Here is a 13012-nt window from a genome sequence, read left to right as displayed (position 1 = left end):
GATTTTATCCTGGGACAGTTGGAATTGGGCTGAATTCCCTTTGCATTCGGCAGTCAGGAGGTTCCAGGTTAGCACAGTGGCTCAGGAGTTCGCAGTGTTCCATCACAGCATCAGGGGAATGAGTTCAATTCCAGCCTCGGGCGACTATCTGGGTGGAGTTTGCATCTTCTCCCCTTGTCTGCGTGAGCTTCTGATGGGCGCTCCCATTTCCTCCCACAGCCCAAAGCTGTATAGTTCAAGTGGGTTGGTCAAATAGTCCACAGTGTTCAGCGATTTCTACTTTAGGTGCACTAGTCAGTGGTAACTGTAAGGGCATGGGAAGGTTACTCTTTGGAAGGTTGGTATGGATTTGTTGGGCCGAAGGGCTTGTTTCCACACTGCAGGATTCTATAAAAATAAGAATGGTAACGATGACAGTAGACTTTTGTTTTAGCTCGTACACATTACTGTGATGGGGAATAATGAAGGAGAGGGAGTGCAATAGGCTGTTTCTTCTCTGGCAGATGACATTGTCTCCCTCTCTGAGCTGAATCACACAATAATGTCATTCTCTCCCAATACTGGACCATGTGAGATCTCCTTGTACATTGTCCAAACTATGTCTCCATCACATTCCCTGTTCCATGTCGGTGCATCATTGCTGCTGTCATACACAGAGCCGTACCCTCAGCAGAAAATGGTCTTGGTCGATTTGAAGATATTTTTTATATGTCCCTGCGTCATTAAAAAATAAAATGTTTAATGTATTCAGAATACATACACATGGAACATAGCACAGTCCAGCACAGAACAGGCCCTTCAGCCCACCATGTTGTGCCGACCACTGATCCTCATGTAAGCACCCTTACATTTCTGTGCCCATATGCATGTCCAGGAGTCTCTTAAATGTCCCCAATGACCTCGCTTCCACAACTGCTGCTGGCAACGCATTCCATGCTCTCACAGCTCTCTGTGTAAAGAACCCGCCTCTGACATCCCCTCTATACTTTCCTCCAACCAGCTTAAAACTATGACCCCTCGTGTTAGCCATTTCTGCTCCGGGAAATAGTCTCTGGCTATCAACTCTATCTATGCCTCTCATAATCTTGAATACCTCAATGTCCCCTCTCCTCCTCTTTTCCTCCAATGAAAAAAGTCCGAGCTCAGTCAACCTCTCCTCATAAGATAAGCCCTCCAGTCCAGGCAGCATCCTTGTAAACCTCCTCTGAACCCTCTCCAAAGCATCCACATCTTTCCTATAATAGGGTGACGAGAACTGGACACAGTATTCCAAATGCGTTCAAACCAAAGTTTTATAGAGCTGCAACAAGATCTCACGGCTCTTAAACAGAATCTCCCTGTTAATGAAAGACAAAAAACCATATGCTTTCTTAACAAAACTGTCCACTTGGGTGGCCATTTTAAGAGATCTATGTACCTGCACACCAAGATCTCTCTGTTCCTTCACACTGCCAAGAATCCTATCCTTAATCCTGTACTCAGCTTTCAAATTCGACCTTCCAAAATGCATCACATCGCATTTATCCAGGTTGAACTCCATCTGCCACCTCGCAGCCCATCTCCGCATCCTGTCAATGTCCCGCTGCAGCCTACAACAGCCCTCTATACTGTCAACGACATCTCCAACCGTCATGTCATTGCAAACTTGCTCACTGATTCTTCAATCCGCTCATCCAAGTCATTTTTAAAAAATTACCAAGAGTAGAGGCCCAAGGTCAGAGCCCCGAGGAACACCACTCACCACAGACTTCCGGGCAGAATATTTTCCTTCCACTACCACTCACTGTCTTCTGTTGGCCAGCCAATTCTGTATCCAGCCAGCTAACACAGATACCTGTGTTAAAATGAATTCTTTGTTTTAACAAATACAGAAATTGCTGGAAAAACTCACCAGGTCTGTCAGCATCCAGATGCCTTTTACATGATGTAGTTGTACCAGCCTCCACCACTTCCTCTGGCAGCTCATTTCATACGCACACCACCCTCTGTGTGAAAAGGTGCCCCTTAGGCCTCTTCAAAACCTTTCCCCTCTCACTTTCCACCAATATCCTCTAGTTTTGGACGCCCCTAACCTGGGGAAAAGCCTTGACTCCAAACCCTATCCATGACCGTTCTGATTTTATAAACCTTTACTGCTGCGAAATGTGACTCCAATCAACACGAATGGCTGTACTTTCAATAATCCCGGGCCGAAATGCTGAAATTCAACACTGACACCTGTTCTTTCTCCATCAAGTCACAATTCTAAAACCAGTTTCATCAGTTTGTTCAGATATATTAGGAGACACTTCTGTGGGATTTACACCTAGACCTTTGTGCCCGGAGGTAGGGACACAAGCACCACTCGGCAATACCCATAAAGCTGTAACATTATTCACTGTGTTTGTCCATCAGCCTGTTATGACATGCTGAGACATACCTCTGCAGCAGGCAGGACATGAATCCACACCTTCTGGTCCAGAGCTAGGAACACTACCAAACAATTTCAGGAATTGGAATCAAACCCAGTGCCTTGGCTCAGAGACAGGGACACTACCCACTACACTACTGTACCCAGATTTTGGGTCACATTTTAAGGGGCAGCGTTCAGCTCGGTGTGGATTTATTATAATCAGGTTACCATTACTGAAATACACAAAACATTTTGTGTTGTTAAACTAGTGCAAGATCGAAATTAACTATGACCATCTTTAATCGCTATTATCTGTAGTCTGCAATATTAGGGAAAGAATTCCTGCAGACACACTCTGCCCAATGAAGGCTCTCAAATAGATATTTATTACTGAACACCAGGCACGGAGAAAGACCATAATTTCTGGTCCCAAAACACCGACCAGTATAACCTAAATCTCACGTATGTCTACCCTCTGCCTAAAACCATGAAATGATACCAGGCCGCTGATTACTGTCCAGCCTCTCCTCCCCACTGACAGTGTCTGCAATCCGTCCCTCCTCCCTCTAACCACACAAGGCAAACCAAGCTCAGGGTCTTTGTGAAAATCAAGGCCGGACTATGCAGGCCTCCTGGAGAGGGGTGGGCATTTTAAAATTAAAAACGGGGAAGGTGAGGAGGTGGTAATATCACTCACTGGCCGAGGGGTGGCAGATGGATTTAAGTTTTGATGAATGAGAGGTATTGGATTTGGTAAATCCAACAAGAGTAGGACTTATACAATTAAACGCAGGGCCTTTGGCAGTGTTGTAGAACAGAGACCTAGGCCATCAGGTATAATTCTTTAAAAGTTGCATCTCATATAGATAATGTGGTTAAGAAGGTGTTTAACACACTTGTCTTCAAAGGTCAGACCCTTGAGTATCGAATTTGGGACGTCATGTTGAGGTTGTACAGGACATTGGTGAGACCTCTTCTGGGATACTGTGTCCAGTCTGGACATCCTGCCCGCTCATTCCATAGGCACAACACCCTCTGGGTGAAAAAGCTGCCCTTAGGTCACTTTTAAATGTTTCCCCTCTTACAACTATGCCCTCTAGTTTTGGTCTCCACTACCCCCTTATAAAATACATTGACTATTCACTTTGATATTAATGACCTTGATATTACTAAGCTGGAGAGGGTTCAGAAGAGTTTAACCTGGATGTTGCTGGAAATGGAGGGATTGAGCTATAAGGAGAGGCTGAATAGGCTGGGACATTTTTCACTGGAGAGTGTGAGATGGAGGGGTAACTTTGCAGAGGTTTATAAAATAGTGAGGGGTACAGATAAGCTGAAGGGCTGATGTCTTTTACCTAGAGTTGGGGATTCAAAACTGAGGGATATTTTAACGTGCGAGGAAAACAGATTTACAAAAGTCAGGAAAGGTAATTATTTTAGACAGAAGCTCGCTTTTGTGTGGAATGAACTTCCAGAGCAAGTGGTGAAAGCAGGGACAGTTACAACGTTTATAGGACTTTTAGATCAGTACATGGATAAGACATCAGTTTGGATGGTGGTGTGAGCAGCTGCCCTCTCCCTCTCTGAATGAATCCCTGTTGGTTTTCACCCTCTGCCAATGCCTGTGCAGTGGCGTGGGGAGGCCAGCAGAGGGTGGCATTGCATCACTTTAAGCACCACAGAGACTGCCAGACCTGCCCCACACAGAGACACACAGATACACACACAGCAATTGTTAGGACACAGCATAGATCTCATCTGGTAATTTAAACTAAACATAAATAAATGCTCAATTCGCCTCATAAACTGTTGAAATATGAGTGACAGAGAACTCCCAAATTCCACTGTTTAAATAAAAACAACAATGTAGCTTTTAACACTGAAAGTGAACTGAAAGAGACCCTCTATCTCTTAACTGCTTATAACCCGACTCCAGCTCTACAGCAATATACTGTTTCTGGGTCTGCCATCCTCTCATATCACAGGGACTTGTAAGCTCTCAGTTTAGAGCAGCATTCACTCTCTCTTAAAGGTACAGTACACACTTTCACCTTCATCCCATTATACCCTGATGAATATAGATAAGTGGAACCTATCCGGATTTCTCTTGCTCTGTGGTTTGCCAATATTTCATCTACTCTGTCTCGTATATGTCAGGACTTTTGTTATTCCATTGACAGTATGTCATTATTTGACTCTGTCCATAGGGAAATATCAGTATTTCACTTGCTCACACTCCTGTGTGTGGGGCAGGATTTCAGTTGTTTCATGGGGACTGTGACACTATGACAATCTTAATGTTTGCAAATGGGACCAAACCTGCAAGAATTGTAAAGTCTATGGAGGACAGTGTGGAACTCTAACAGGACAGTGACACGCTGGTAGACGGGGATCAATGCAGAGCAGTGTGAGGTGATGCACTTTGGTATGAAAGATAAAGAAAGACAGTTTAAAACAGGCTGTGCCGTTATAAAGGGGCTGCAGGAACAGAGAGCGCTGGGTGTATATGAGCACAGATTGTTGAAGATATCAGGACAAGTGGGGAGAGCAGTAACTCTCACAGATTAGTGTCAGTATCTGAGCTGTTTATAGGGGGCGGTGTAGGAGGGAGCCTCTGTGCTCCCTTCCTGGGAGGTGGTGGTGACGATGTGTTGTGAGCCCACCCTCCTGCCCCCCGAGACCGTGGGGATTCCATTTGTACCAGCTCGACACAGAAGGGAGATGGCATCAGGGCCACGGCTTCGAAGTTGTGCCGGGGGGAAACGGAGCTGCCAGTGGGTTTAAAGTGAGAGTTGCCCTTCACTGAACATTGCTCCTTACTCGGTCGGTGGGACGTGGATGTTTCAGAATCCCCACATGAGGCTTCCAGGGTCGTACCAGGGTCCTCCCCACTTGGCGAGATGAGGGGGTGAGGGAATGGATATCGAGCACCCCACCACCCGGCTTGGCCCTTTCGGTCCGACTGCAAGCTGTTTCTCCTGGAATGGGAGAAAGGGAGGGTGGGAGTGGGTGGCCCTGCTGTTAGTGCCGGTGTACATGGGGGACATGGGGAGGGGTTCGGATGGAGTCAGTCCACAGGGTTGTATCCATGAAGTGTTATTAGTGTGAGGGGTAAAGTGGAGGGAGGGAGTGAGAGAGAGGGGGAGAGAGAGCGGAAGAGTGGGGGGAGAGAGAGAGAGAGAGTCGTGGGGTGTGGAGGGGGGTGGGGGGAAGGTGCCACAACAGATATACAGTGAGCAGAGAGAATACAGTGACCCTTATCCTGACAGAGCGGAGAAGGTTATTGATGCTTGTCCTGTGTTGCTGGACATTTCTGCAGACCGCAGATACTGCACTGAGCTGGGTGGGGAGCTCAGACCATGCTCAGTGGGTCTGGTGGTGTGGCTCCCTCTGGGAAGAGAATGGTCACCCTCTGTACTAGCCCATCCACCAGGACCGCTGTGGCACCAGTGCCAGGGGTCACAGAATACCCAGGGGCACGCATGATGGGTGGGAGAATCGGGCTAGTATTGAATGAGAGGGACACCATGGGTAGTTAATGAGGTGAGTTCAACACGATAGCACCAAGAAATTAGCACAGCCTCGTGTGGATGATCCTTCTATTCCTGGGGCCGCACGGCGGCACAGTGGTTAGCACTGCTGCCTCACAGCGCCATAGACCCGTGTTCAATTCATGCCTCAGGCGATTGACTGTGTGGAGTTTGCACGTTCTCCCCGTGGGTTTCCTCCGTGTGCTCCGGTTTCCTCCCACAGTCCAAAGATGTGCGGGTCAGGTGAATTGGCCATGCTAAATTGCCCGTAGTGTTAGGTAAGGGGTAAATGTAGGGGTATGGGTGGGTTGCACTTTGGCGGGTCAGTGTGGACTTGTTGGTCTGAAGGGCCTGTTTCCACACTGTAAGTAATCTAATCAATGCACTGGGGTGGGGGACACAGTCCTACATGCTGGGAGGGTAACTGCTCCTGGGTTACAGATCAATGCACTGGGGTGGGGTACACAGTCCTACATGCCAGCAGGATAACTGCTCCTGGGTTACAGCTTAATTCACGGGTGATCACTACACATTCTCTGTGCTGGTCAGACTGTCTGGCTGAGGTTTATAGATAATACAATGATGTGGTCAGTGCAGCTCCCCGTGCTGGATGGATATGTAGCCTGTGCACAGTACATCATGGTGGTGGGGTGGATGGGGGGAAAGGTGATGGACAGGTCACGGAGTTCCCCGGAACGTTCTGTCCCTGACATTCTATAACTGACATTCCCCGGAACGTTCTGTCCCTGACATTCTGTAACTGACATTCCCCGGAACGTTCTGTCCCTGACGTTGTTTGTTTGTGAACGGCCGGACGTCAGTGAATTGAACAAACGATAAGATCGTGAGGGAAGAGATCCCGTTCCAGGGAGAAGGGGACACTGTTCCGAAGGCCCCTCAGGCAGTTAAAGGGTGCATATCTTTTCCCTGTGTTTACATTTCTTCACGACACAGGATCGACGACAATTTAGACCAAAACACAGAAATTCCCAAACTCTGGTTGTCTTCAGGAAACTGGGAGAGAGTCCTTCAGGACAGCATCATTCCCACCCTCCGTATTAGGAACTCGGAAGGAGTAACCTGTGACAGCTCTCGAGTGATCGAGTCTGTAGGAATGTTCTAGAAACCATCTGTCCTTATGGATGTGTCTCTGTGTGTTTGGGGAGGGAGGGTTTCTTCTGGTTTATGTCACATTTTTGTCAATAATTCAGACCTTCCCATTTGTTATTCCAGCTCCAATTATTTTAATAAATCCCTGAATACAGGGACACATTTGGAAATCTCACTGGTCCCCGATCAAACGGGTCCTTTTGCCTCCAGGCTGATGGATAATGGGTTTGTTTTCCTTCCTCACAGTTAACGTAGTGACCATCTACGTCCTGCTTTATAAAGATTGTGGATTGTCCCCATGTGTCAGACGTTACCTGGGGGCCATGGCAGCGGCGGATCTCCTGGTCATTATCCTCGACCTGATCCTGAGACACATTCCCATTGTTTATGATGAACAGTTTTATTTCCTGAAGGACTCCGTCCGCGTGTGTAATATCCATGCCGTCCTGCTTTATGCAGCCACTGACTGCTCTGTCTGGTTCACCGTCGCTTTCACCTTTGATCGGTTTGTGGCCATTTGTTGCCAGAAGCTGAAAAGTAAATATTGCAGTGAGAAAACGGCGGCTGTGGTTCTGGGAGCAGTGACTGTGCTGAGCTGTTTAAAGAACATTTCGTGGTATTTTATTATTGCAGCTCGGTATTCGCTGATGAACCGCCCCTGGTTTTGTGCATTAAATGTCGTTGTTCTATTCTCCATTGTCTGGCTCACAATCGAGTTCCTCCACCACATTCTAACCCCGGGTGTCCCATTTCTCCTGATTCTGCTGCTCAATGTTCTCACCGTCAGACACATTTTAGTGACCAGCAGAGCCCGCAGGAGACTCCGCGCTCACACCAATGGGGACGCTCAGTCTGACACTGAAATGAGAAACCGAAAAACATCCATCATGTTACTGTTTGTGATCTCGGCCAATTTCATCCTGTTATGGTCAACGTTAATGCTATATTCTATATGGTTCCGGATGGTATGGATTGTAGATACCCCTCTGTCTCTCGGTGCATTTGTGCAGGAATTGGGCTTCATGCTGCAGCTCCTCAGTTGCTGCACAAACACCGCGATTTATGCCGTGACCCAGACTAAGTTCAGGCAACAGCTGAAGAATGTGCTGAAATATCCCTTCACCCAAATCCATCCATCAATCAAATTCCCTCATTAATCAATCTATCCATGATTTTCTCATTTCAGTGCAGTGTTTCAGCGATGGAGCAGCCTGTCTCTATGGTAACAGACTGAGGGTAGCGCTGGTTTGTCCATCCTTATCTCACAGCGGGGTTACAGGGAAACATTTCAATGTTTCTCACAACTCAGGGGCCAGTGAGAAAAGGCACCATCCCACTGACTGTATCCATCACTTCCATTTGTAATCAATAAAAATGTTAATTAAAGCGTGCCGAGCAGCAGAGGGACCGATGTTGTTGTGTGTCTTTGTGTTGGAGAAGCTGAGCGGGAGAGAGACAGACTCAGCCCCAAGTAATGGTCTTCAGGGAAGGGGAGGGCACTGCGCCCTGAGCTCAGGTGCTGTGTCTAACTCCCTCTGTCTCCCCACTTCTGCCTGACCTCCACATTTCCTCTCCCGCACTCTTTCAACTCAATTTTCTACCACTCTCTCACGACCTCTCCTCATCACACTTCCTCGTTCCCTCCCTCACACACCCCCAAACACGTTTTATCCACCTGCCTCCACGCTCCCCTTTCCCCTCACCCTCACTGTCTGTCCTGCCGTCTCTGTCTCCCTCCCGCAGTTCATCTCTACCCCATTTACCACTCCTCCTACCTCCCACATCTCACCACATCCTGCCACACGCAGCCTCGCGACCAACTACGCGCGCACCCCCAATCTCTGGGTCAGAGTGAGAGGGAAGGACCAGGGAGAAAGAGTGTGTCTGAGGGAAAGGGAAGGAGGGACAGGACGGAAAGACATTCAGTCAGAGAGAAACGGAGGGAGGTGGGGAGAGAGAGACTCCGAGTGAGGTGGGTCGAGAGTGAGAGAAGAGAGGAGAGAGAGCGAAGGAGCTGGCGGAGAGAGAGAGGGGACAACAGAGAGATAGTTTGAGAGAGGGGCAGGCGAGAGAGGGGAAGGAGAGAGGGAGGGGAGGGCGGGAGGGGGAGGGCGAGAGAGGAAAGGAGGGACGGGGAAGGTGACAGATGGGAAGGGTGAGACAGGGGAGGGAGGGAGGGGAGGGAGAGAGGGAGGGGAGTGCGCGAGAGGGGAGGGCAAGAGGGGAGGGTGAGAGAGGGCAGGGCAAGAGAGGGAGGGATGGCGAGACAGGGTAGGGAGGGACGGGAGGGGCGGGGTGAGAGAGAGGAGGGCAAGAGGGGGAGAGAGACTGGCAAGGGAGAGAGAGGGCAAGAGAGGGGAGGGAGTGAGGGAGGGGAGGGCGAGAGGAAGGGAGGGCGAGAAGGGGGAGAGGGCGAGAAAGGTGAGAGCGAGGGGCGACAGAAGAGAGGGCGGGGGAGGGCGAGAGAGGGAAGGGAGGGAGGAAAGGGTGAGAGGGAAGGAGATGGGGAGAGAGCAGATGGGAGAAAGGGGAGGGTGAGAGAGGGGGAGTGCAAGAGATGGGAGGGAGGGAGGGGAGGGGAGAAGAGGGGGAGGGGGAGAGATTGGGGTGAGGGAGGGGAGGGCGAGAGATGCAAGGGCAAGAGAGGGGAGGGCGAGAGAGAGGAGCGTGAGAGAGGGGAGGACGAGAGAGGGGAGGGCGAGAGGGAGGGAGAAGGTGAGAGAGGGGAGAGGGAGAGAGAGGAGGTACAGAGAGAGGAGGAGAGGAAGGGGAGGGCGAGACGGACGGAGAGGGTGACAGAGGTGAGGGCAAGAAAGGGGGAGGGCGAAAGAGAGGAGTGTGAGAGAAGGGAGGGATGGAGATGAAGGCAAGAAGGACGGAGAGGGTGAGAGAGGGGAGGGTGAGAGAGGGTAGGGAAGGAGGGGGATGGCGAAAGAGGGGAGAGAGGGAAGGGGAGGGTGAGAGAGAGTGAGAGAGGGGAGGGAGGGAGGGGAGAGCGAGGGAGAGAGTGAGAGGGCGTGAGAGGGGAGGGAGTGAGAGGGGAGTGAGGAATGGGAGGGCGAGAGGGAGGGAGAAGACGAGAGAGGGGAGGGAGGGAGGGGAGGGTGAAAGAGGAGTCAGTGTGAGAGAGGGGAGGACGGGAGGGAGAGGGAGGGTGAGAGAGGGGTGGGCGAAAGAGAGGATGCTGAGATAGAGGGATGGGCGCGAGAGACGGGTGGGTGAGAGAGGAGGGCAAGAGAGGGGGCGAGAGAGGGGAGGGAGGGAGGGGAGGGCGAGAGAGCGGAGGACGAGAGAGGGAAGGGAAGGAGGGGAGGACAAGTGGGGGAGGCTGAGAGAGGGGAGGGCGAGAGGGAGGGAGAGGGTGAGAGAGGTGAGGTGGAGGGGGAAGGCGAGAGAGAGGAGGGCCAGAGAGGGGAAGGGAGGGAGGGGAGGGCGAGAGGGAGAGAGAGGGTCAGAGAGGTGAGGGCAAGAGAGGAGGGCGAAAGCGCGTGTTGGTCGAGAGAGAGGAGGGATGGAGGTGAAGGCAAGAATGAGGGCGAGGGCAAGAGAGGGGAGGGCGAGAGAGGGGAGGGAGGGGAGGGCGAGAGAGGGGGAGAGAGGGAGGGGAGGGCGAGAGGGAGTGAGAGGACGAGAGAGGGGAGGGCGAGAGAGGGGAGGGCAAGACAGAGGAGGTCCAGAGAGGGGAGGGGAGGGAGGGGAGGGCGAGAGGGACGGAGAGGGTGAGATAGGTGAGGGCAACAAATCGGGGAGAGTAAGAGAGGGGGCCGCGAGAGAGAGGAATGCGAGAGAAGGGAGGGATGGAGGTGAAGGCAAGAAGGACGGAGCGGGCGGGAGAGGGGGAGGGTGAGAGAGGGTAGGGAGGGATGGGGAGGGCGAGAGAGGGGAGAGAGGGAGGGGAGGGTGAGAGAGAGGGAGAAGGCGAGAGAGGGGGGAGGGAGGGGAGGGTGAGAGAGGAGACAGTGTGAGAGAGGGGAGGATGAGAGAGGGGAGGACGAGAGAGCGGAGGACGAGAGGGAGAGGGAGGCCGAGTGAGAGGGGAGTGCGAGTGAGGAAGGGCGAGAGAGGGAATGGCGAGAGAGGGGAGAGCGAGAAAGGGGATGGTGAGATAGATCGATGGGTGAGAGAGAGGGGAGTGTGAGAGTGGTGAGGGAGAGAGACGGATGGGCGTTGGAGGAATGGGCGAGAGAGGGATGGTGAGATAGAGGGATGGGCAAGAGAGAGGGGAGGGAGAGAGAGGAGGGCGAGAGAGAGGATAGAGTGAGAGAGGTGGGCGAGAGAGGGGAGTGCGAGAGGGGAATGCGAGAGAGTTTGGGAAGGGGTGGGAGGGCGAGAGAGGGGAGAGAGGGAGTGGAGGGTGAGAGAGGGGAGAGCGACAAAGGGGCGGGAGGGGAGGGCGAGAGAGGGGAGGGAGGGAGGGGAGGACAAGTGAGAGGAGGCCGACAGAGGGGAGGGCGAGCGGTAGGGAATGTGTGAGAGAGGTGAGGGGGAGAGGGGTGGGCGAGAGAGAGGAGGGCCAAGAGAGGGGACGGGAGGAAGGGGAGTGCAAGAGGGAGGGAGAGGGTGAGAGTGGAGGGCGATGTAGAGGAGTGGACGAGAGAGGTGGGCAAGAGAGGGAATTGCAAGAGAGGGGAAAGCGAGAGAGGGGAGGGAGGGGATGGCGAGAGAAGGGAGGGAAGGGAGGGTGGGAGACGTGGGGGGAGAGCGTAGGGCGAGAGAGAGGAGATCCAGAGAGGGGAAGGGAGGGAGGGGAGGGCGAGAGGGAGGGAGAGGGTAAGAGAGGTGAGGGCAAGAGAGGGGGAGGGCGAGAGCGCGTGGAGGGCGAGAGAGAGGGGGGGATGGAGGTGAAGGCAATAAGGAGGGAGAGGGCAGGAGAGGGAAAGGCGAGAGAGTGGAGGGCGAGAGAGCTGAGGGCGAGAGTGGGGAGGGCGAGATAGAGGGAAGGGTGAGAGAGGGGAGGGCAAGAGAGGGGTGGGCGAGAGAGAGGATGTCCAGAGAGGGGAAGGGAGGGAGGGGAGGGCGAGTGGGAAGGAGAGGGTGAGAGAGGTGAGGGCAACAAATAGGGAAGGGCGAGAGAGGGGGCGGCGAGAGAGAGGAGTGCGAGAGGAGGGAGGGATGGAGCTGAAGGCAAGCAGGAGGGAAAGGGCAAGAGAGGGCAGGGTGAGAGACGGTAGGGAGGGATGGGGAGGGCGAGAGAGGGGAGAGAGGGAGGGGTGGGTGAGAGAGGAGTCAGTGCGAGAGAGGGACGGCGTGAGAGCTGAGGGCGAGAGGGGGGAGAGTGAGAAAGGTGATGATGAGATAGAGGGATGGGCGAGAGAGAGCGGAGTGTGAGAGAGGGTGGGTGAGAGAGGGGAGGGCGAGAGGGGGAGAGTGAGAAAGGGGATGGTGAGATAGAGGGATGGATGAGAGAGAGGGGAGTGTGGGAGAGGTGGGCGAGAGAGGGGAGTGCAAGAGAGGGGAAGGCAAGAGAAGGTAGGGAGGGAATGGAGGGTGATAGAGGGGAGTGCGAGAAAGGGGAGGGAGGGGAGGGCGAGAGAGGGGAGGGCGAGAGAGGGGAGGGAGCGAGGGGAGGGCCAGCGAGGGGAGGGCGAGAGAGGGGAGGGAAGGAGGGGAGGACAATTGAGGGGAGGCCGACATGGGGAGGGCGAGATGGAGGGAGTGGGTGAGAGAGGTTGGGGCAGAGGGGAGGGCTAGCGAGAGGAGGGCCAGAGAGGGGAGGGGAGGGCGACAGGGAGGGAGAGGGTGAGAGAGCTGAGGGCAATAGAGGGGGCGAGAGAGCTTGGAGGGCGAGAGAGAGGAGGGATGGAGGTGAAGGTAAGAAAGAGGGAGAGGGCGAGAGAGGGGAGGCAAGAGATGGGAGGGAGGGAGGGAGAAGGCGAGAGAGGGATGGGTGAGAGAGGGGCAGACGAGAGACAGGAGAGCGTGAGAGAGGAGGAAGGGAGTGGAGGGTGAGATAGGAGTGAGTGTGAGAGAGGGAGTACAA

The 13012-nt window shown here is 53.0% G+C and overlaps 1 long non-coding RNA gene across 1 annotated transcript; it reads right to left on the bottom strand.

Annotated features, from left to right (window-relative positions):
* Positions 1–670: 670 nt before the first annotated feature.
* Positions 671–7417, bottom strand: LOC132811948 (uncharacterized). The gene is made up of 3 exons (XR_009643402.1): positions 7347–7417; positions 1742–1834; positions 671–714 (listed from the first exon to the last, which is right to left on the bottom strand). It is a non-coding gene; the product is annotated as an uncharacterized LOC132811948 (long non-coding RNA).
* Between the last annotated feature and the right edge of the window lie 5595 nt (positions 7418–13012).

The sequence above is a fragment of the Hemiscyllium ocellatum genome, unplaced genomic scaffold (assembly GCF_020745735.1).
Source record: "Hemiscyllium ocellatum isolate sHemOce1 unplaced genomic scaffold, sHemOce1.pat.X.cur. scaffold_2471_pat_ctg1, whole genome shotgun sequence".
Lineage (NCBI taxonomy): Eukaryota > Metazoa > Chordata > Chondrichthyes > Orectolobiformes > Hemiscylliidae > Hemiscyllium > Hemiscyllium ocellatum.
Note: the sequence above shows the minus strand (reverse complement) of the source record. Positions and strands in the feature narration are given on the sequence as shown.